Raw genomic sequence first — 22,421 nt, 5'->3', positions numbered from 1 at the left:
ACTACATAATAATCTGATGCAAAAAGTTACCTTCATTTTTTTAATTAGATCAGGCTGGATATTTTTATCAGTGTACAAACAAACAGTACCATCTACATTTACAAGATTTATCAGACTCTCTTATCCAGAGCAACTCACATTTACACAGCTGAGCAGTTAAGGGGTAAAGGGCTTTACACAAGGGTCCAGCAGCAGCAGCTTGGATTAAATTGTTTAAATTGCAGTTTTATTTAAATAGCACACAAAGGTAATATTTCTAATCATGTCATTTCATATTTATGGCAAAAAAATAAAAACAGCAAGCCCACTCAAATCCAGTTTAAAACAAATGAGACAAGTCTTTTAAGAGCAAATGATGACATATAAAATAAGCTGTGTGAGCTGTGTCTGTGCTTATGGTATCTGTCTGTCCATCTCAGTCTGTCCATAATCTGAGGTGTTACAAACAGACTGATATGATTTTTTCCACAGAGGATGAAAGCTGATTTTATAAGGTCATTCAGATTCATGTACCATTGCATCTTGTTTTAATGCTGTTTAACTCTTTATATCTGGCACTAATTACACCAACAAAACCATCCTGTGCATCTGATATATATATTTTTTTTAAAGTGGTCAGTCTGGTATATCTCATGCCATAATCCAGAATGTTACCCTTTACAACCCATGGTGAGAACGGTGTCACAAGCCCTTTAAATGTCCTGGGAAGTTCCTTTTATAGCTTTATCCTTGATTTTAACTGATTTGAAATGAACTGTGTAGGAATGTACTCTCATTCACACTATTGCAGTTATACAGTAGACATACTGATGACTAAAAATAATCAGAATGAGACGCTAATAGGAGCAAATGAAAACATTTATTAAAGTAAACTATATAAACACTATACAACTATAAGTTTATTTACAACAATATTATTTGCAGCTACTATTTATACTAATTACTATTAGCAGTTATCTATATAGACAAGGATAGAGGAATAGATTGATAAGGGACGCTCTATGAGGGATGAGGGATATTAAAACTACTCCTTGGGTTATTTTGCACAAGGAAACAGTCTATCATCATTCTGAAGTCACCTGGTTGTTAACTGCTGCCAGACGCATCACAATCTTCTTCCCCATAACGAACAAGAAGTTCTGATTGTCGATGCAGGTAAGATGAATCTGAATAGAAGACAGCACATAATATAAGTTAAAGCAGCGTGAACTTCCCCTGAGCAAAAACAGCAGCTAAACAAAGGTTTTACTCACAGCGAACGCCTCACGGGAAGCATGCAGCTTCAGGCCGATATCAGTTACACCTCTCTCTGTAAAACTTACCAGAAGGATGGGTGAAGATTCCTGGACATGTTCGTTTGGCAACAGCTGTAGGATTGGCTCAACAACCTTAAGACACACACACACACACACACACACACACACACTTAGACAAAAGCAGCCTACACGTTTCAAATGTAGTTAAAATATTTTACTGACACATACCTGGAGGACTGAGAGAGTATCTGACGATTCTCCCAGCAAATCCACAGGTTCTGCAATAAATTAGTTTCATGTAAGTTTAATTACAACTAATATTTTCTGTTTAATGTAAAACATTAAAATGGCCAAATTTATAAGGTAGTAGAGAGAGAGAGAGAGAGAGAGAGAGCTTGTACATTTTTCTCTCTTTTCTTTCTAATGCTTAAAAGTTAATAAACCTGTGAGTTAGTTAGCTAGATAATTTGTGAAGAAACAGACTAATTGTAGCATTAGCAGCTTGTGTAAATTCACTGTACATGTGACTGATTAAACTCTCTAAATCCTCAAGTCCAGGCATCCTGATGAACTCCACCTCCCCATCAGGATCCACACGCTGCCGTCTACTCAGAGGGGCTTCTTGATTGCCATCCTCTTCGTCCCGCCTCCTCCTTATGCCCTGGCGTGGGACAGGAGTTATCATTGTGGCAGGAGCACAGTACATACCAGCCACAATGTTGTGGATGTCGATATTGAAATAAGGCTGGGGCAAAGGAACTGTTGAAGGCTGTGGACTCCTCAAAGGGGATGGGGTCCTGAGAGGGAATGGACTGCTCACAGGTGGGGATGGGCTTCTATCAGGGGACAGGTTCCTCGTTGACACCTCATGTTCACCACCATCTCCAGCTTCATTCTGCTGAGCAGGTCGGCTGTTGTCGTCCTCGTTAGCGCTGAGCTCTCTGTTGTAATTGAGCTCATTTTGGGGAAACACAAATGTCTCCCTCCGTCTCCCTGTGTCAAAGAAGATGAACAGACAATGAAACACATCTAATAACATCTCATAAAAGGAAGCAGAAAACCTTATTTTAATAGCACTGTGTATGTTTTGTAAAGCAGGAAAGCCTCACTATCAAAACAAGAAGTATTTACACAAGTTATATTACTGTAATCTTCCTATAACACTGCATTAAAAACTCAGTATTTACATTTTAGCTGCATTTATAGGTGTTATACAGGGCTCTTCCAGTATCACGGCTTCACTGTTAGTCACACTGTGCACTTATTTCAATGCTTAAAAATATCTTCCCCAAAAAAATGCAGATTAAAATACATTTCTATTACAGTCTATTACTTTAGCAGTTTCTTACTCCAGTGGTTCACATCCCCTTTGAGTCCAATTGTGTCTCCTCTCAAAAATTCGCCCTTTATCGTAAATTACACTACTCCTAACTATTTTATTCACGACAGCTAGAAACAAAGTCTTGCTGAACAGAATTGAAACAAACAGCTTGATATTTTTGCCTAAGCTGCACTCTACATTGCCACACTAGCTCCATTTATTTGTACCGATTGGTTTTGTTCAGCTAGCTGCCTTTCCTCACAGCCCCTTTCTCTCTCCGCTTTAACAACTCGACAAACACGGACAATGAAAAATCCTTAAAATAATAAGTTACTTCATGATATTGTAAGTATTTTAACTTATTCTATTCACTCCATCCAAAAAAACTATGAACACTGAAAAACAATTACTTAGCTACATGCTAACTAGCCGTCTAGCTAATCTTTGCTAACACTCCTCGGCTTGACTTAGTAAACTTTAGCAAACGTTAAGTAAACATTGGGACTTTTATGAAAAGCTGATGTTAACATATCTGAAAACATGAACACTGTTTTCTTCTTCCCTGCTCGTTTCACTGGAGTCTGCCGTTTTGTCCGCTAGCTTTAGCATACTGATCGTGTACGTAAAGCGATTAGCCGAATAAAGATTAGCTGAACAGAATTTCTCAAAACCATCTAATCATATGAAACGATATTCCTGATTGCGGTTTTTTGTAATAACGCGGTGTTTAAAAGACTTTATACTTAAGTGAAAAAGAGGAAACTCAGTAACTCACCGTTCCAGGGGTCGTACAGTCCGCTCCATCCGGGCTCGGGATCCACATCCGGGTGCTGAGGCTCGGCTCCTCCCCCGACGTTCATCATCGCTGCGCTGTAGAGTCGGTGTAGGAGTCAAATCCAGTAGTGGAGTACAGAGAAATCCGAAACAGGGGTGTAGCAAAAATGCCAAAAGATAATCCAAATCTTGCGACCTTCAGAACCAGTATAAACCAGCACTAACTAGTATAAACCAGTACTAACTAGTATAAACCAGCACTAACTAGTATAAACCAGTATAAACCAGCACTAACTGGTAACAACAAGAGTCAATAATAAATAAACAATAATAATAATCATAATAATAAGCTGAAATGCTCAGGAAGCCTAGGGAGTGAAGCGTAGCTGAAGTTTAAGGCAGCATGTAGCTGCACAGTTAGAATTCAAGCTGTAGGACCAGTTTAAAGACGATACGACCTTAAAAAAAAAAAACTCCTGTTTACGGCATCTACCGAAAACCTCCGAGAAAAACCGAACTGTACGGAAACCAGGAAGTGAAGTCCGTAAAAAATGCATTTACAAATTGTATATTTTATAGTCTATGATTTGCTCCTGCTGAACACACTCAGTGTCCTCAAGGTAGGATGATCTTTATCCTTTAATGCCACACTGTTTCTACAATAAATCATGTTAAAGTGACAGTGTTACAGTCTAATGTTATGTAGCACACAAGACACCTCATGTTGCTGTGAATTAGCCTAATGCTAGGTACCGTGCTAGCGAACCTGGCTAATGGTTTAAACTACACAATAAAATCATTAAGCTCGGTTTAAGAATTTATTTTATTTCCACAATGAAATATTTACCCCATTAGAAGTCCATTCTTAACAATCCCTTCTCCTGGGTTTAATAAAATAAATCGTGCTTAGCTTTGTGATTCAGCAGCTAGCGCGCAACGGACTTTAGCCGATTTTTAGCGATTTCAATGACAGTGTAATATTTGGACTAATCATATCTACCGAGAGAACTTGTATATTTGTTGTAATTATTTAACACTTTATTGGTTATATTAATGTGAATATGATATTTCTCCTAATAATAGTTCACCTGCTAGTGAACATGCTGCTGCTTTAAATTACACACTAAAATCCTGAACCGAGTTGATGAGCTCGGGTAACGAGAATTTAGTTTATTTCCACAATATAATATTTACCCATTTAAAAGGTGACTTTTCACACCCCTGAGTACTGGTTTTACACTAAATCATGACTAGACTAGTGATTTAGTCAGGTCTAAAGGACTTAGTTACAGATGTATGTTATCTACTTAGAGAACTTCGCTAATCATTTCATTTACACAATTAGCATCATGCTAGTTATCGTGCTAGCGAACTCGGCTACTGGTTTAAATGACACAATAAAATCCTTAAGCTTGGTCAAGAATTTATTTTATTTCCACAATGAAATATTTACCCTGTTAGTAGGTCACTTTTAACAACCCTGACTACTGGTTTTACACTAAATCATGATTAGCCTTGTGATCCGCTAGCTAGCGCGCTAGCGGACTTTAGCCGATTTTTACCGATTTAAATTAGACTGTAATAGTTGGACTAATTATATCTACATGTCTATTTGTTGTAATTAGTACACATTTTATCGGTAAATATAATATAAATATAATGTTTAGCCTAATGTTAGTTAAGCTGCTAGTGAACTTGGCTGTTGTTTTACATTACACACTAAAATCCTGAACGAGTTGATGAGCTTGACCAACGAGAATTTCATTTATTTCCACAATATAATACTCATCCCCATTAAAAAGTCACTTTTAACAACCCTGACTACTGGTTTTATACTAAATCATACTTAGACTACTGATTAATCAGCTCTCGCGCTAAAGGGCATGGTTACAGATGTACACCGATCAGCCATAAGATTATGACCACCGACGGGTGCCGTGAATAAGACTGATGATCTCCTCATCATGGCACCTGTTAGTGTGTGGGATATATTAGGCAGCAGGTGAACATTTTGTCCTCATAGTTGATGTGTTAAAAGCAGGAAAAATGGGAAAGTGTAAGGATTTGAGCGAGTTTGACAAATGGTGATGGCTGCACGACTGGATCAGAGCATCTCCAAAACTGCAGTTCTTGTGGGATGTTCCCGGTCTGCAGTGGTCAGTATCCATCAAACGTGGTCCCAAGAAGGAACAGTGGTGAACCGGTGACAGGGTCATGGGCGGCCAAGGCTCACTGATGCACGTGGAGAGTGAAGGCTGGCCCATGTGGTCCGATCCACAAGACGAGCTACTGTTGCCCAACTTGCTGGAGAAGTTAATGCTGGTTCTGATAGAAAGGTGTCCGAACACACAGTAAATCACAGTTTGTTACTTATGGGACTGCATAATCAGGGCGCCCATGTTGACCCCTGTGCACCACTGAAAGCACCAACAATGGGCACGTGAGCATCAGAACTGGAACACGAAGCAATGGAAGAAGGTGGCTTGGTCTGATAAATCAAGTTTTCTTTAACATCGCGTGGATGGACGGGTGTGTGTGCACGTGGCACCAGGATGCACTATGGGAAGAGGGCAAGCTGGCGGAGGCAGTGTCATGCGTTGGACAATGTTCTGCTGGGAAACCTTTTGGTCCTGCCATCCATATGGATGTTGCTTTGACATGAACCACCTACCTAAGCATTGTTGCAGGCCATCTACACCCTTTCATGGTAACGGTATTTCCTGATGTCTGTGGCCTCTTTCAGCAGGATAATGCACCGTGCCCCAAAGCAAAAATGAATCAGGAATGTTTTGATGACCACAACAATGAGAATGAGGTGTTGACTTGGCTTCCAAATTCCCCAGATCTCAATCCAATCGAGCATCTGTGGGATGTGCTGGACAAACAAGTCCAATCCATGGAGGCCCCTCCTCGCAACTTACAGGACTTAAAGGATCTGCTGCTAACATCTTGGTGCCAGATACCACAGCACACCTTCAGGGATCTAGTGGAGTCCATGCCTCGACAGGTCAGGGCTGTTTTGGCAGCAAAAAGGGGACCAACAGCATATTAGGCAGGTGGTCATAATGTTATGGCTGAGTGGTGTATGGTATCTACCTAGAGAACTTCACTAATCGTTTCATTTACACAATATCATAGTGAGTATAAAGATTTTAATAATTATACAGTATAATATTTTTTATAGATTTGGGTGGTGGACAGGGGCAGGAGGTTTTAGAGAGTTTAATCAGGTCACATGTACAGTGAATTTACACAATCTGACTGCTACAATTTTTCTGTTTCTTCACAAGTTAACTAATTATCAAACTCACTGCTTTATTAACTTTTATGCATTAATAGGAAAGTTTGATATTGTGTAATTGAAGAGTCATAATTCTGAGTCACAGAAAAATAATCTATTGCAGAGCCTGTGGATGTGCTGGAGGAATCAGCAGATACTCCCTCTGTCCTCCAGGTATGTGTCAGTTAAATAGTAATATTTTAACTTCATTTAAAACCTACAGGCCACTTTTTTCTAAGTGTGTGTGTGTGTGTGTGTGTGTGTTAAGGTCATTGAGCCAATCCTGCAGCTGCTGCCCACCGAACCACACGAAGAACCTTCAGCTGTCATTCTGGTAAGAAAATCCTTCATTTATTTACTAAAGCCAATCAATGGATTCTACAAGGTTGTTTTTACTGTAAGTGACAGAATATTAGTATGAAACTGCTGTGATCAGAAGCACTCACGATCTTCCTGCTCTACTTTTCACAGCCGCTCGATGCTGGTGAGCTGATCAGCGCTTGGCGTAATATTCAGTTCCTCTCTGCACAGGCCTCCATCTCCCAGTTAAAGGTATTCTACAGAGCAGCAGCTGAGATACAAACACACAAACACCCGTCTTTACAAGTGCTAATGTTTAGTTTTGTTTCTCTATTTTCTGTCAGTGGAAATTAAAACATACTTCCTGGGGATGATAAGGGGCCCACAGAGCCGTCATTGTTGGTTTAAATCCACCAAGACGAGCAGCTTGAATCACATGGTAATCACAGACTTAATTACTCTGAGGAAGAGAATTGACCTTGATGATTATTAGACGCTCACGTTTGTGAAATAGATCTTGAGTTTCAGCTTTTTGTCATTTGCAGGGATTCCCTTATGAGTCCTCCATAGAGGACTGTTTCACTGGCATACAGGTAAGGGATTATTCGTTGTGGCATCACAAAACTTTTGTTAATTGCAGTGACTAATTGTGTTCACTTTAATTTGTTCTCTTAAGGCTGAATCTGGGAGGGTTACAGAGTTCATCTCCTGTAACCGAATGGAGACATCATTCGTCGTGTCACATTATTTTGTGGTAAATTTATTGCACTGTCATGAAGTGTATCTTGTAGTTAGTAACTTTTAGAATTTTGTCAGTTGTGCTTTTATTTGTCTTCAGTGTGGATATTTTTTTTATTCAACAGCAAACCATTACAACGGTAACCTGCACTTTGCTGTATGTGTCTGAAGATGGACAGATGTTCACCTCCACTTGGGACTATGATCACAACGACTGTGAGGTAATTCAGACTTTCAGACCTGATGTGTATCTACATATGCTGCTATTCCCCTGATTCAGATACTGTAAAATTTACTGTGTGAGTTTTAATGATTTAATGATTTGGCTTGCAGGAGAGTGAGGAGCGCCTTAACCCAGAGGAGTTGGAGGTGCCCTTTATTTGGTACGATCCTCTTCACTCTTTAATGATGTAACAGTGTATTGTATGTTTAATATACACTAAACATTTACATCTCTTGTTTCTTAGCTGCCATCTTTCAGACAGAGGGGTGACTGAAATCGGCCTGAAGGTGCCCGCGCTTCGTGAGGCGTTTGCTGTGAGTAAAACCTTTATTCAGCTGCTGTTACTGCGCAGGTAAAGTCCACTCTGCTTTAACTTTTATATTGTGTGCTGTCTTATATTCAGACTCTGCTTGCCAACATCCACAACCAGAACTTCTTGTTCATGGTTGGAAAGAAGAAGCGACTGGCAGCAGCTAACAACCAGGTGACTTCAGAATGATGAAAGACTATCATTTTTGTGATGGAAATAATTTCAGTTTCTCAGCCATAGCCAAAGTTAGTTACAGAGATTTTTTCGTTTGCTTTAACAGGATGCAGTTGGTGTGCAGTTGGCCTACGAGGCCCTGATTCGATTCCTGAGGACGCCTTCCAATCAGGAATCGATTAAAGCAGAGCTCAGCTCCTGTGTAAGCTAATAAACGCCTGTGTGAAATGACAGATGTTTAAAGATAAAAGATTTTGCTAATATAGAAAACAGGACTCCAATATGTAAAGCTAATTTTATCTTTTCTACTCTGTGCAGGACCACCACTACAACTTCCTGGATGTTTTTTTGAGCTGATTTTCTTCAGCTACTTTATAAATGGCTCAAAACCTCAGCCAGTAAGTGTCTTATCAGGAGATTTCTAAGCAATGTTTGAGTTTCAGAACATGGTCTATTTGATCTGGTTTTCTTTTTCCATATTTTTTAAACCTGATAAGACATGGCATTAATGAAGCTTGTCTTTCTTTCCAAAAGTTTGAGGGAGGATTCTTGGAGCGCCTGCTTGCGCTCTTCAGCATGTAGGATGTGGACGTGTGGGAGCCTGCAGCAGAGCTGTACTTCACAGTGCTTATTGTAAGTGTTGAATATCTTCTGATGCCACGATACACAAATTCTCAGGATTGTATCTTAAACTCAGTGACACTATGTTGGATGTGTGTGTAATTTGTCAATAGGATTACCTTACAGAGCTTGCTGAAGTATTCTTCACTCAGCCTCTGGAGCTCTACAGTGACCCAGCAGCCTTAGCCACCACAGTTCAGCGACTCCTCAAGCTGCACGTCCAGCTGATGATGGACATTTTGGAGGAGCTCTGAGCAATGTCTTTCCCCTTACCCACTTCATCTTTTCTTCCTCTGTTTCATTTCCTGTTCTTTTCTCTCACTTCTTTTTTCTACATTGCTCAGGGTCCACAGTGAACCCCAGGACCTGAAGAAGGGCTTAACCTTAGCATTTAAGATCCCTCATCCCTTAATAATCATCCCTTATTAATCTATCCCTCTGTTCCTATCCCACTCCCCCTATTCCCATCAATAGCCTATAGATTGTAAATATATATATAGAATTGTTTAGAAATAAACTTATTTGTATATTTCTTATAGACTTTGCTTAAATAAAGTTTATATTTGTTCCTGTTGCGGTCTCACTCTGATTATTTTTAGCCATCAGTATATGTATAAAAGTTTCCTTTAAACGCAACACAAACTGCAAACTTTTCACTCATATACAGATCATTTTTATAGAATTTCACAACCTTTAAATGGTTTATTGAAAAATAATATATTATATATTTGTTATTATAATCATATATTATATTATATATTATGCTGTGTTGGGGAAAGTTACTTTTAAAAGTAATGCGTTACAATATTGTGTTAATCCCTAAAAAAGTAACAAATTGCATTACTTAGTTATTTTTTATAAAAAGTAATGCGTTATGTTACTTTTGCGATACTTTTTCTTAAATTTGACCAGTAGACTCGTTCTCTTTTCATTTTATACACATAGAAACCTATATGTGTTACATTACAAAGTAAACTCACAGTCCAAGTTAATAAAGACATTAAAGAGTGCAATATAGTCTTCCTAAAGTCATTCTAAAATTAGATCAATCGCCAAATGTTTTCTTCAGGTCTGCCTCCATTTCTATATATGCCTTGTCCAAAAAGCTTGTAAAGGTTTTGCGATCGGAGAGCACGGCCCCTGTCCGTTTCCCTGATTTTGCTGATGATATTACAAAATGTCGGCGCCTTCACAGTGAAGAGTGGCTGCATCTCCTCAACAATAAATGCAGCAACCAATTTATTGAGTTCAGTCAAACATTGTTTTACCTGGTGGTGAACTGAAATCTAGCTTTTGTTGTTCAGCAGTAGGCGGGGTATATTAATACTGACATACATGGTTTGTTTATGTAAACTAATGTTAAATAATATCATTTAAGGGGACCATAATGTAAAGCATTACTGATTGAGACATTTCCCATATGAGTAACAGTTATTCTACCATAATTTAAATCATATCTAAGGCTGGGTTTGATTAGGACTGGGATTATTAGATAGATGAATTCAGACCTTCAGTGTGAAACATCACCCCCTGGACACAGGTGGACACAGCGTCCCTCATTTATTCCAAGTGTAGGGTCGCTTGAGTTCAGACACCATTAGTCAGGTGTGACAGCATTAATCATACTGCAGAATTACTCTTCACTAAAGACTTTTATTACTACATAATAAAACACCAGCTGGAAACAAGTGGAGTATATTTTACAGCACCTATCAGTAAAAGTTATTTTACTGGTCTTCTTGTGAAAGTATATAAAGAGACTTAATGCATTACTTCTATACTCTGTGGTACCTGTTAGTAAGTCTCCTGTATTAGGTCAATTCTCAATCTCACCACAGGATGGCAGTATCGGATACAGCTTATATAAAACAAGGCGAAACCTAGAACTACCTCATCATTAGATTACATATCCAACAGTGAGATTGATTTGTTGTGAGAAAGCCTAGTGCGTAAATTGATTGAAATAATAAGTTGCTGAATTTTCTCAGGAACAGTCATCTAGTTCAATTCAGTGAATGTCAGATGATGTTTGTGTGTTGCCAGGTGTGTGGTTTTTAGACCAAAACTTTTTTGAGAAGTTTTTCTCTGCTGACCAGACACAAGGAGTGAGTTTTGACCAGTACCTTGCGGAACTGCACACACTAAGACTTGTGAATTTGAAGATTTTAGAGACTCAATGGTGAGGGACAAAATAGTCTGTGGGATTCCTGATAATGGTCTCAGGGAAAGACTGTTATGTGAACCAGCTCTGACACTGGAGAAAGCAGTCAATATGTATAGACCTAAAGTTCACTACAGCTAGTAGTTAGTGTAAGTGACCTTTCATCTGAGGGTTTCATCAGTTTTCAAGATTATAACACAGAAGCAGTCACCCACACATTACACAGCATACAGATCAGAAGAGTGAATGTCAGAATGAATTTACTGAATGTCATGACTTTCTGCTGGAAAGCTTTAAAAAGGTCTGTTTGCAGGTCCGAAACCGGAGACAGTGTCTGATTTCTGGAGAATGGTTTGGGAGCACAAATCTGCCACCATAGTCATGCTGACTAACATAAGAGAGAGAAAAGAGGTAAAACACATAAATATAGCACACAGTTTGCTCTGGAAATGCTGGTAAAGGTTAAATGGTTTTGAATCTGCATGTGTTTCTAGGAAAAATGCTGTCAGTACTGGCCAGAGCAGAGCATGTGTGAGGGTGTCTGTGGAGGATGTAACGGTGCTGATCGACTACACTATCCAGAAGTTCTGTGTGCAATATGTAAGTCTGAAATAAACAAATGAACAGAAGAATAAAGAATGCAGAATTGCAAGTATATATACCATACACTGGCTCATGGTGATTTGTGAGGAATTTCATATATATAATGTAAACATAAATATGCTAATTCAGGCTAATTCCAGAAACAAACAATGTCATTTCTGTGGCATTTCACACTGACACTGTGGACCATATGTGTGTATGTGATGTAGCACTAAATGTGATGCTCTTTTATGTTTTAATCAACATGCTGGAGAGCTTCAATGTCTTTTTAGCCACTTCACTTTACTTAGCATTTTGCACAACATTTCTTATAGCACAACTTACGGTTCCCCTCTAAACTGTCCAGACGCACACACACACCCGGAACCAAAATCACATGTAATCATTCATAACATCACATCTTCCTTATTCTCAAGAATAAAAAAACGATATAAAATTTTGCACCAATTATAAAAGAGTAAGCCTGAATTAAACAATGGTACATAAACAATCTGAATCCAAGGAGTGAAAAAAGCAGTATTAGAGATTTTGAGACCAAAACAAATAAAAAGAACAAATAATCACTGAACACAAAACACAACTAGATGAAATATTGAGAAATATACAACGACGACTTTTTCTGGATTCACTGCTATGGCCATGAAACTACAGTCTGAACCTTTTGAGTCAGCAAGTATTCTGTACATTTCTAAGAAATCAGATTTGGGTAAAACAATGGAAAAAGACCAGAAATGACTTTGCTATGGCTTTACAGCTGCAGCTTGAACAGTTCAACAAACAAGTCCAACAAACTCAGCTCCAATAACAAAACTATGAAAGTGCATAGATAACTGTTCACTTTTTTATAAACAGCAGCCAAGATTAAACATCCAGCTTCAGAAGCTTATTCTTCAATGACTGCACTCTTGCAGAACACTGAGAGCCATGGGGCATAAATAATGTCTGGGTCACCTCGAAGGTATACTTCTTCAGGTACTCAATGTTAAGTGCATAAATGATACCAAAAAGTAAAGCAAATGCATTTGGCAGGTCATCAACATCATCAAGCACAATTTTCTCTTCCAGCACCACAGCTATACTTCTTGTGTTTGGGTTGGTTATTGCCACATCTTCAACAAAACTGAGGATATCTACTCTGAGTCCCTTAGTGCAGGTTTCCTTCTGGACTGTGTCCTACAGAGACAACAAACTATGGGTCAAAATCAATACAGGACAAAAAGAAGAAAAAGAAGAAGTGTCTTGCTCAAGGGTACAATCAAGGAAGCTATGTTTTGTGCTGGGACTTGAACACACAACCCTCTTATCAGAGACTCAAAGCCATCACTACAGCTAGCTTGCACTGCTTCACTGGAATCTTTAAGTGGCATTAATTCAGTGGGAGAAATAGCTGAATCAATGCAAACTAGTTATGGTGTTGCTCTGGCATGGTTGTAATGGCTCAGTGACAGAAGGCTTGATCAGAAGGTTGTGTTCAAATTCCAGCACACTTCCAGGCAGCATTGGTTGAGTAAGACCCTTATCTTTCAGCTTAGTTGTATCCTACATCAGTCAAATGAGCAAGTGTGCTGGGTTATGTGTCATTTTATGCAACATTAAGATATTACAGCACTTTACTGACGACCCAAATTGCCAGTCAACTGCTGTAAAATTTAGAGCGTTTTGGTTTCTTATGTTCACTAATCATTAAAATATTTAATACACTTACATTTTTTGTTTTAAGGCGAGTCGTTTGGGTTGTAGTCTATACACTCCCAATAGCACATTCTGAATGCCCTTAAAATGCAATTTGAGAAAGGATAGCATTCTCACAAACTTCTCCACAGGCCAGCCATGTTAGACATGACGGATAAGATAAAAAATATTACCAGATACGTTCTCAGTAGATTGTCCTCCTTTTCTCTCAGAAACAAGGGAAGGCCACAAAGTGCTGCAGATTTCCTGTGTGTCAGGATAGCAGCGGTCTAAAACACAAACAGGAAGCAGGAAAAACATGGACAAAGTAAATGGCTTTTACTACAACTAACATTTGTAGTATGCAGTTATGTTTTTTAAAACCTCACAATTTGAAGTAAACTGATGTTGTTACCCGTTCATCAAGTCTGTCTAGGAGTATTTGAATTTCTCTTCCCAAGGCTCCACTTCTTGATCTATAGAGCTTGATCAATCGTGGTGCAAGTGAGTCCAAGTAACTAAGAAAGATCTGCCTGAGATCAACTCGAGTAACTCTGTAGAATTCTGCATATATCTGCAAAAAATAGAAATAGTTCAAATTCACTACCCTAATGTTATGTTTGGGGATGAAAACATGCACTAAAATGAACTGCTGTAAAAATATATCAGAGAATTTTTTTTTTCAACTTTTGTTTGCATAAATCTGTTAATCAACCTCAGTTCTGATCAAAACTACTAAATGTTCAAAAACATCCAGGATTTTAACTCTTTAATTGCCAAGTTCATAAATGATGTCACTGATGAGTGACATATTAGCTTACACAGGAGCTGAGCTCTGCTTTAATCGATTCCTGATTGGAAGGCGTCCTCAGGAATCGAATCAGGGCCTCGTAGGCCAACTGCACACCAACTGCATCCTGTTAAAGCAAACGAAAAAATCTCTGTAACTAACTTTGGCTATGGCTGAGAAACTGAAATTATTTCCATCACAAATAGATACAGTCTTTCATCATTCTGAAGTCACCTGGTTGTTAGCTGCTGCCAGTCGCATGACCATCTCCTTTCCAACCACGAACAAGAAGTTCTGGTTGTGGATGCTGGCAAGCAGAGTCTGAATATAAGACAGCACACAATATAAAAGTTAAAGCAGAGTGGACTTTACCTGCGCAGTAACAGCAGCTGAATAAAGGTTTTACTCACAGCAAACGCCTCACGAAGCGCGGGCACCTTCAGGCCGATTTCAGTCACCCCTCTGTCTGAAAGATGGCAGCTAAGAAACAAGAGATGTAAATGTTTAGTGTATATTAAACATACAATACACTGTTACATCATTAAAGAGTGAAGAGGATCGTACCAAATAAAGGGCACCTCCAACTCCTCTGGGTTAAGGTGCTCCTCACTCTCCTGCAAGCCAAATCATTAAATCATTAAAACTCACACAGTAAATTTTACAGTATCCGAATCAGGAGAATAGCAGCATATGTAGATACACATCAGGTCTGAAAGTCTGAATTACCTCACAGTCGTTGTGATCATAGTCCCAAGTGGAGGTGAACATCTGTCCATCTTCAGCCACATACAGCAAAGTGCAGGTTACCGTTGTAATGGTTTGCTGTTGAATAAAAAAAAATATTGACAATGAAGACAAATAAAAGCACAACTGACAAAATTCTAAAAGTTACTAACTACGAGATACACTTCATGACAGTGCAATAAATTTACCACAAAATAATGTGGCATGATGAATGATGTCTCCATTCGGTTACAGGAGATGAATTCTGTAACCCTCCCAGATTCAGCCTTAAGAGAACAAATTAAAGTGAACACAATTAGTCACTGCAATTAACAAAAGTTTTGTGATGCCACAACGAATAATCCCTTACCTGTATGCCAGTGAAACAGTCCTCTATGGAAGACTCATAAGGGAATCCCTGCAAATGACAAAAAGCTGAAACTCAAGATCTATTTCACAAACGTGAGCGTCTAATAATCATCAAGGTCAATTCTCTTCCTCAGAGTAATTAAGTCTGTGATTACCATGTGATTCAAGCTGCTCGTCTTGGTGGATTTAAACCAACAAAGACGGCTCTGTGGGCCCCTTATCATCCCCAGGAAGTATGTTTTAATTTCCACTGACTGAAAATAGAGAAACAAAACTAAACATTAGATCTTGTAAAGACGGGTGTTTGTGTGTTTGTATCTCAGCTGCTGCTCTGTAGAATACCTTTAACTGGGAGATGGAGGCCTGTGCAGAGAGGAACTGAATATTACGCCAAGCGCTGATCAGCTCACCAGCATCGAGCGGCTGTGAAAAGTAGAGCAGGAAGATCGTGAGTGCTTCTGATCACAGCAGTTTCATACTAATATTCTGTCACTTACAGTAAAAACAACCTTGTAGAATCCATTGATTGGCTTTAGTAAATAAATGAAGGATTTTCTTACCAGAATGACAGCTGAAGGTTCTTCGTGTGGTTCGGTGGGCAGCAGCTGCAGGATTGGCTCAATGACCTTAACACACACACACACACTTAGACAAAAGTGGCCTGTAGGTTTTAAATGAAGTTAAAATATTACTATTTAACTGACACATACCTGGAGGACAGAGGGAGTATCTGCTGATTCCTCCAGCACATCCACAGGCTCTGCAATAGATTATTTTTCTGTGACTCAGAATTATGACTCTTCAATTACACAATATCAAACTTTCCTATTAATGCATAAAAGTTAATAAAGCAGTGAGTTTGATAATTAGTTAACTTGTGAAGAAACAGAAAAATTGTAGCAGTCAGATTGTGTAAATTCACTGTACATGTGACCTGATTAAACTCTCTAAAACCTCCTGCCCCTGTCCACCACCCAAATCTATAAAAAATGTTATACTGTATAATTATTAAAACCTTTATACTCACTATGATATTGTGTAAATGAAACGATTAGTGAAGTTCTCTAGGTAGATTACCATGAAAGGTAATCTATTACCTTTACCGTTACCGTTACCATGAAAGGGTGTAGATGACCTGCAACAATGCTTAGGTAGGTGGTTCATGTCAAAGCAACATCCATATGGATGGCAGGACCAAAAGGTTTCCCAGCAGAACATTGCCCAAAGCATGACACTGCCTCCGCCAGCTTGCCCTCTTCCCATAGTGCATCCTGGTGCCACGTGCACACACACCCGTCCATCCACGTGATGTTAAAGAAAACTTAATTTATCAGACCAGGCCACCTTCTTCCATTGCTTCGTGGTCCAGTTCTGATGCTCACGTGCCCATTGTTGGTGCTTTCAGTGCTGCACAGGGGTCAACATGGGCGCCCTGACTATGCAGTTCATGACCCTGTAACACCACTGTTCCTTCTTTGGACCACGTTTGATAGATACTGACCACTGCAGACCGGGAACATCCCACAAGAGCTGCAGTTTTGGAGATGCTCTGATCCAGTCGTGCAGCCATCACCATTTGTCAAACTCGCTCAAATCCTTACACTTTCCCATTTTTCCTGCTTTTAACACATCAACTATGAGGACAAAATGTTCACCTGCTGCCTAATATATCCCACACACTAACAGGTGCCATGATGAGGAGACGTTTATTCACGGCACCTGTCGGTGGTCATAATGTTATGGCTGATCGGTGTACATCTGTAACCATGCCCTTTAGCGCGAGAGCTGATTAATCAGTAGTCTAAGTATGATTTAGTATAAAACCAGTAGTCAGGGTTGTTAAAAGTGACTTTTTAATGGGGATGAGTATTATATTGTGGAAATAAATGAAATTCTCGTTGGTCAAGCTCATCAACTCGTTCAGGATTTTAGTGTGTAATGTAAAACAACAGCCAAGTTCACTAGCAGCTTAACTAACATTAGGCTAAACATTATATTTATATTATATTTACCGATAAAATGTGTACTAATTACAACAAATAGACATGTAGATATAATTAGTCCAACTATTACAGTCTAATTTAAATCGGTAAAAATCGGCTAAAGTCCGCTAGCGCGCTAGCTAGCGGATCACAAGGCTAATCATGATTTAGTGTAAAACCAGTAGTCAGGGTTGTTAAAAGTGACCTACTAACAGGGTAAATATTTCATTGTGGAAATAAAATAAATTCTTAAACCGAGCTTAATGATTTTATTGTGTAGTTTAAACCAGTAGCCAGGTTCGCTAGCACGGTACCTAGCATTAGGCTAATTCCCAGCAACATGAGGTGTCTTGTGTGCTACATAACATTAGACTGTAACACTGTCACTTTAACATGATTTATTGTAGAAACAGTGTGGCATTAAAGGATAAAGATCATCCTACCTTGAGGACACTGAGTGTGTTCAGCAGGAGCAAATCATAAAATATAGAATTTGTAAATGCATTTTTCACGGACTTCACTTCTTGGTTTCCGTACAGTTCGGTTTTTCTCGGAGGTTTTCGGTAGATGCCGTAAACAGGAGGGTTTTTTTTTTTTTTTTTTTTAAGGTCGTATCGTCTATAAACTGGTCCTACAGCTTGAATTCTAACTGTACAGCTACATGCTGCCTTAAACTTCAGCTATGCTTCACTCCCTGGGCTTCCTGGACATTTCAGCTTATTATTATGATTATTATTATTATTTATTTATTATTGACTCTTGTTGTTACCAGTTAGTGCTGGTTTATACTAGTTAGTGCTGGTTTATACTAGTTAGTACTGGTTTATACTAGTTAGTGCTGGTTTATATTAGTTAGTGCTGGTTTATACTGGTTCTGACGGTCGCAAGATTTGGATTATCTTTTGGCATTTTTGCTACACCCCTGTTTCGGATTTCTCTGTACTCCACTACTGGATTTCACTCCTACACCGACTCTACAGCGCAGCGATGATGAACTTCGGGGGAGGAGCCGAGCCTCAGCACCCGGATGGAGCGGACTGTACGACCCCTGCAACGGTGAGTTACTGAGTTTCCTCTTTTTCACTTAAGTATAAAGTCTTTTAAACACCGCGTTATTGCAACAAACCGCAATCAGGAATATCGTTTTATATGATTAGATGGTTTTGAGAAATTCTGTTCAGCTAATCGCTTTACGTACACGATCAGTATGCTAAAGCTAGCGGACAAAACGGCAGACTCCAGTGAAACGAGCAGGGAAGAAGAAAACAGTGTTCATGTTTTCAGATATGTTAACATCAGCTTTTCATAAAAGTCCCAATGTTTACTTAACGTTTGCTCAAGTTTACTAAGTCAAGCCGAGGAGTGTTAGCAAAGATTAGCTAGACGGCTAGTTAGCATGTAGCTAAGTAATAGTTTTTCAGTGTTCATAGTTTTCTTTTTTGATGGAGTGAATAGAATAAGTTAAAATACTTACAATATCATGAAGTAACTTATTATTTTAAGGATTTTTCATTGTCCGTGTTTGTCGAGTTGTTAAAGCGGAGAGAGAAAGGGGCTGTGAGGAAAGGCAGCTAGCTGAACAAAACCAATCGGTACAAATAAATGGAGCTAGTGTGGCAATGTAGAGTGCAGCTTAGGCAAAAATATCAAGCTGTTTGTTTCAGTTCTGTTCAGCAAGACTTTGTTTATAGCTGTCGTGAATAAAATAGTTAGGAGTAGTGTAATTTACGAGAAAGGGCGAATTTTTGAGAGGAGACAATTGGACTCAAAGGGGATGTGAACCACTGGAGTAAGAAACTGCTAAATGATGCAAGATGGCGGCGCGTGCAGAACGCGAGGCTCAGCGTCTCACCAGTTTTTGCGTTTTAGCAGTTATTTGTTTTTTATTCCTTGCCGGTTTGTTCAGTAAGAACAGCCTTGCTTTAACATTGTACAGCAGGCAAGAACTTTTAGACATTGGATTACACCATTCTGTTGCTTCTATCGCCGATCTCCGACTCATTCCAGAGATCTCCAGAACACCGGAGGCTGCTCGCTCTGTCCGGCCGGGCGGAAGTGCTCGCAGGCGGCGTCGAGACTGTAAACAAAGGCGGGGGAAGCGTGGCGGGCTAAGGGCTAAGCTAAAGCTTACGCCGCATCGGCTCTCTTTACCCAGCATTTTCCTCGCTAATGTTCGGTCACTGGTCAACAAAATGGACGAGCTACGACTGCACATATTCAGCAATAAGAGGATTATGGACTCAAACATCATGATTTTCACAGAAACATGGTTGAATAGCGGCATTCCGGATAGCGCTATTGAGCTAGCTGAACGCTATGTTTTCCGGGCAGACAGGACAGCAGAGGACACCGGTAAGACCAGAGGTGGAGGACTGTGCATTTATATAAACAAAGCTTGGTGTACAGACTCTGTTATCACTAGGAGACACTGCTCGCCTAATCTGGAATTTATTATGGTTAAGTGTAGACCCTTTTATCTGCCCAGAGAATTCACATCAACCATTGTTACTGCTGTGTACATTCCACCAGATGTTAATGCCAAGATTGCAATGAAAGAACTACATGCAGCCATTAGCACACAACAGTCAACCCATCCAGATGCTGCTTTTATTGTTGCGGGTGACTTTAACCACTCCAGCTTAAAAACAGTGCTCCCTAGATTTCACCAGCACGTTTCCTTCCACACCAGAGGAAATAAAACCCTGGACTATGTTTATTCCAACATACCTGGAGCTTACAAGGCTACCCCCCTCCCCCACCTGGGACAATCGGATCACCTCTCTATGTCCCTCTCCCCTGCATATTTACCACTCCTCCAACATGTGGGACCAACAGTAAAGACAATCAAAGTGTGGCCAGTGGGGGCAGACACTGAACTTCAGGACCGGTTCAACACACCGACTGGAGCATGTTTGCCACTCAGGCGACCTGTGGTTCCCACTTGGATATTGAAGGCTACGTTTCCTCTATACTGGATTACATTAACACCACGACAGACAGCGTCACCACCCAGAAACAGATCACCATGTACCCAAATCAGAAGCCTTGGATGAACAAAGAGGTTCGCCTCTTACTGAAGGCCCGTAACGCTGCCTTTAGATCTGGTGATACACAGGCCTACAGTACAGCCAGGGCCAATCTGAAGCGGGGCATTAAGATGGCCAAGTACTGCTACAAGCTGAGTATTGAAGAACACTTCTCCAACTCCAATCCCCAGCAGATGTGGCAGGGCATTCAGGCCATTAGCAACTACAGGCCCATCAACCCTTCACCCCATCTACTGATATCTCCTTTCTCAATGATCTAAACAACTTCTATGCTCGCTTTGAAAGGGATAATCTGGAGCCAGCAATCAAATCGAGCTCCCAGCAGACTTCCAGCCACTCACATTCTCCACTAATGACATCAGTGCAGTACTAAGAACGATCAATGCAAGGAAAGCAGCAGGGCCTGATGGTATCCCCAGGCGTGTCCTCAGAGCATGTGCTGGGGAGCTGGCGGGGGTCCTAACAGACTTATTCAACCTGTCTCTAGCCCAAGCTGTCTTCCTGCCACCCTTGACCCTCATCAATTTGCTTACCGTCAGAACAGAAGCACGGAGGACGCAGTTTCCACAGCGCTGCACTCAGTCCTCTCCCATGTGGACAATAAAGACACCTATGCCAGAATGCTTTTCCTGAGTTTAGTTCAGCGTTTAACACTGTCATCCCTTCCAAGTTAGTCACCAAACTTGGAGACCTGGGCATCAACTGGCTTCTGGACTATCTGACCAACACGCCCCAGCATGTTCGGATAGATCGCCAATGCTCTTCCACCCTCATCCTTGGCACCGGAGTACCACAAGGCTGTGTGCTGAGTCCCTTCCTCTACTCTCTCTTCACCTATGACTGCAAGCCTGTACATAGTTCCAACACAATTATCAAGTTTGCAGATGACACCACAGTGATTGGACTCATCAAAGACAACGATGAGTCAGCTTATAGACAGGAGGTGGACCGTCTAGCTGCGTGGTGTGCTGGCAACAACCTGCTGCTCAACACTGCGATGACCAAGGAGCTCATAGTGGACTTCAGGAAGGAGAAAGGTGACACACACACACACCTATTCATCTCAATGGAGAGGTGGTGGACCGTGTCACTAGCTTCAAATTCCTGGCTATGAACATCTCCGAGGATCTCTCTTGGACTACCAACAGCTCCAGTCTCCAGTCTTCTTCCTGAGGGCTCTGAGGAGGAACCATCTCTCTTCAGATATCCTGGTGAACTTCTACTGTTGCACTATCGAGAGCATCCTGACCAGCTGTATCACTGTCTGGTATGGGAACTGCACTGTGTCAGCCTGGAAAGCGCTGCAGAGGGTGGTGAAAACTGCCCAACGCATCGTAGGAGTTCCACTTCCTAAGATCGAGGACATTTACAGGAAGCATTGTCTCACCAGAGCACGCAAAATCATAAAGGACTTTTATCATCCTGCCAATAGACACTTTGCCCTCCTGCCTTCTGGGAGGCGCTACAGGAGCCTCCGGACCAAGACTAGCAGGTTTAGGAACAGCTTTTTCCCCACAGCTGTTTCTTTGCTGAACTCTGCCTCCACCCGATCACACACACATTGACTGAGCACATTATTATCAGTGTATATAACCTTTTTCTGTATATAACCCTTTCTATATACAGTTTACATATACAAATTATTTATCATAGTATACAATATCTTCCTCATTGCACACATCTAAATCATTGCACTCATTGTACATAACTTCTCTGTATACTGTTTACATATTTAATTATTATCATGGTATACAATACCTTCTTTATTGCACCACTACAATCCAATATTTTTTTTTTTTTTACAATACTTTTTATATACTGTTATATATGCAATTCATTGCCTTGTACCCACATGTGCAGTGACAATAAAGTTGAATCTAATCTAATCTAATCTAATCTAAAGTAATAGACTGTAATAGAAATGTATTTTAATCTGCATTTTTTGGGGGAAGATATTTTTAAGCATTGAAATAAGTGCACAGTGTGACTAACAGTGAAGCCGTGATACTGGAAGAGCCCTGTATAACACCTATAAATGCAGCTAAAATGTAAATACTGAGTCTTTAATGCACTGTTAT

General features: G+C 40.1%; 2 long non-coding RNA genes across 2 annotated transcripts; one reads left to right on the top strand and one right to left on the bottom strand.

The window, feature by feature from the left end:
- Nucleotides 1-7,606: 7,606 nt before the first annotated feature.
- LOC131342390 (uncharacterized) lies at nucleotides 7,607-8,052 on the top strand. Its single transcript, XR_009203037.1, has 3 exons — nucleotides 7,607-7,685; nucleotides 7,795-7,890; nucleotides 8,003-8,052. It is a non-coding gene; the product is annotated as an uncharacterized LOC131342390 (long non-coding RNA).
- A 7,102-nt stretch (nucleotides 8,053-15,154) lies between these two features.
- Nucleotides 15,155-15,570, bottom strand: LOC131342421 (uncharacterized). Its single transcript, XR_009203040.1, has 3 exons — nucleotides 15,470-15,570; nucleotides 15,316-15,363; nucleotides 15,155-15,232 (listed from the first exon to the last, which is right to left on the bottom strand). It is a non-coding gene; the product is annotated as an uncharacterized LOC131342421 (long non-coding RNA).
- Between the last annotated feature and the right edge of the window lie 6,851 nt (nucleotides 15,571-22,421).

The sequence above is a fragment of the Hemibagrus wyckioides genome, linkage group LG21, assembly GCF_019097595.1.
Source record: "Hemibagrus wyckioides isolate EC202008001 linkage group LG21, SWU_Hwy_1.0, whole genome shotgun sequence".
In the NCBI taxonomy this organism is placed as follows: Eukaryota; Metazoa; Chordata; class Actinopteri; order Siluriformes; family Bagridae; genus Hemibagrus; species Hemibagrus wyckioides.
The sequence above is the reverse complement of the archived record's forward strand: the minus strand, read 5'-3'. Positions and strand labels throughout refer to the sequence as shown.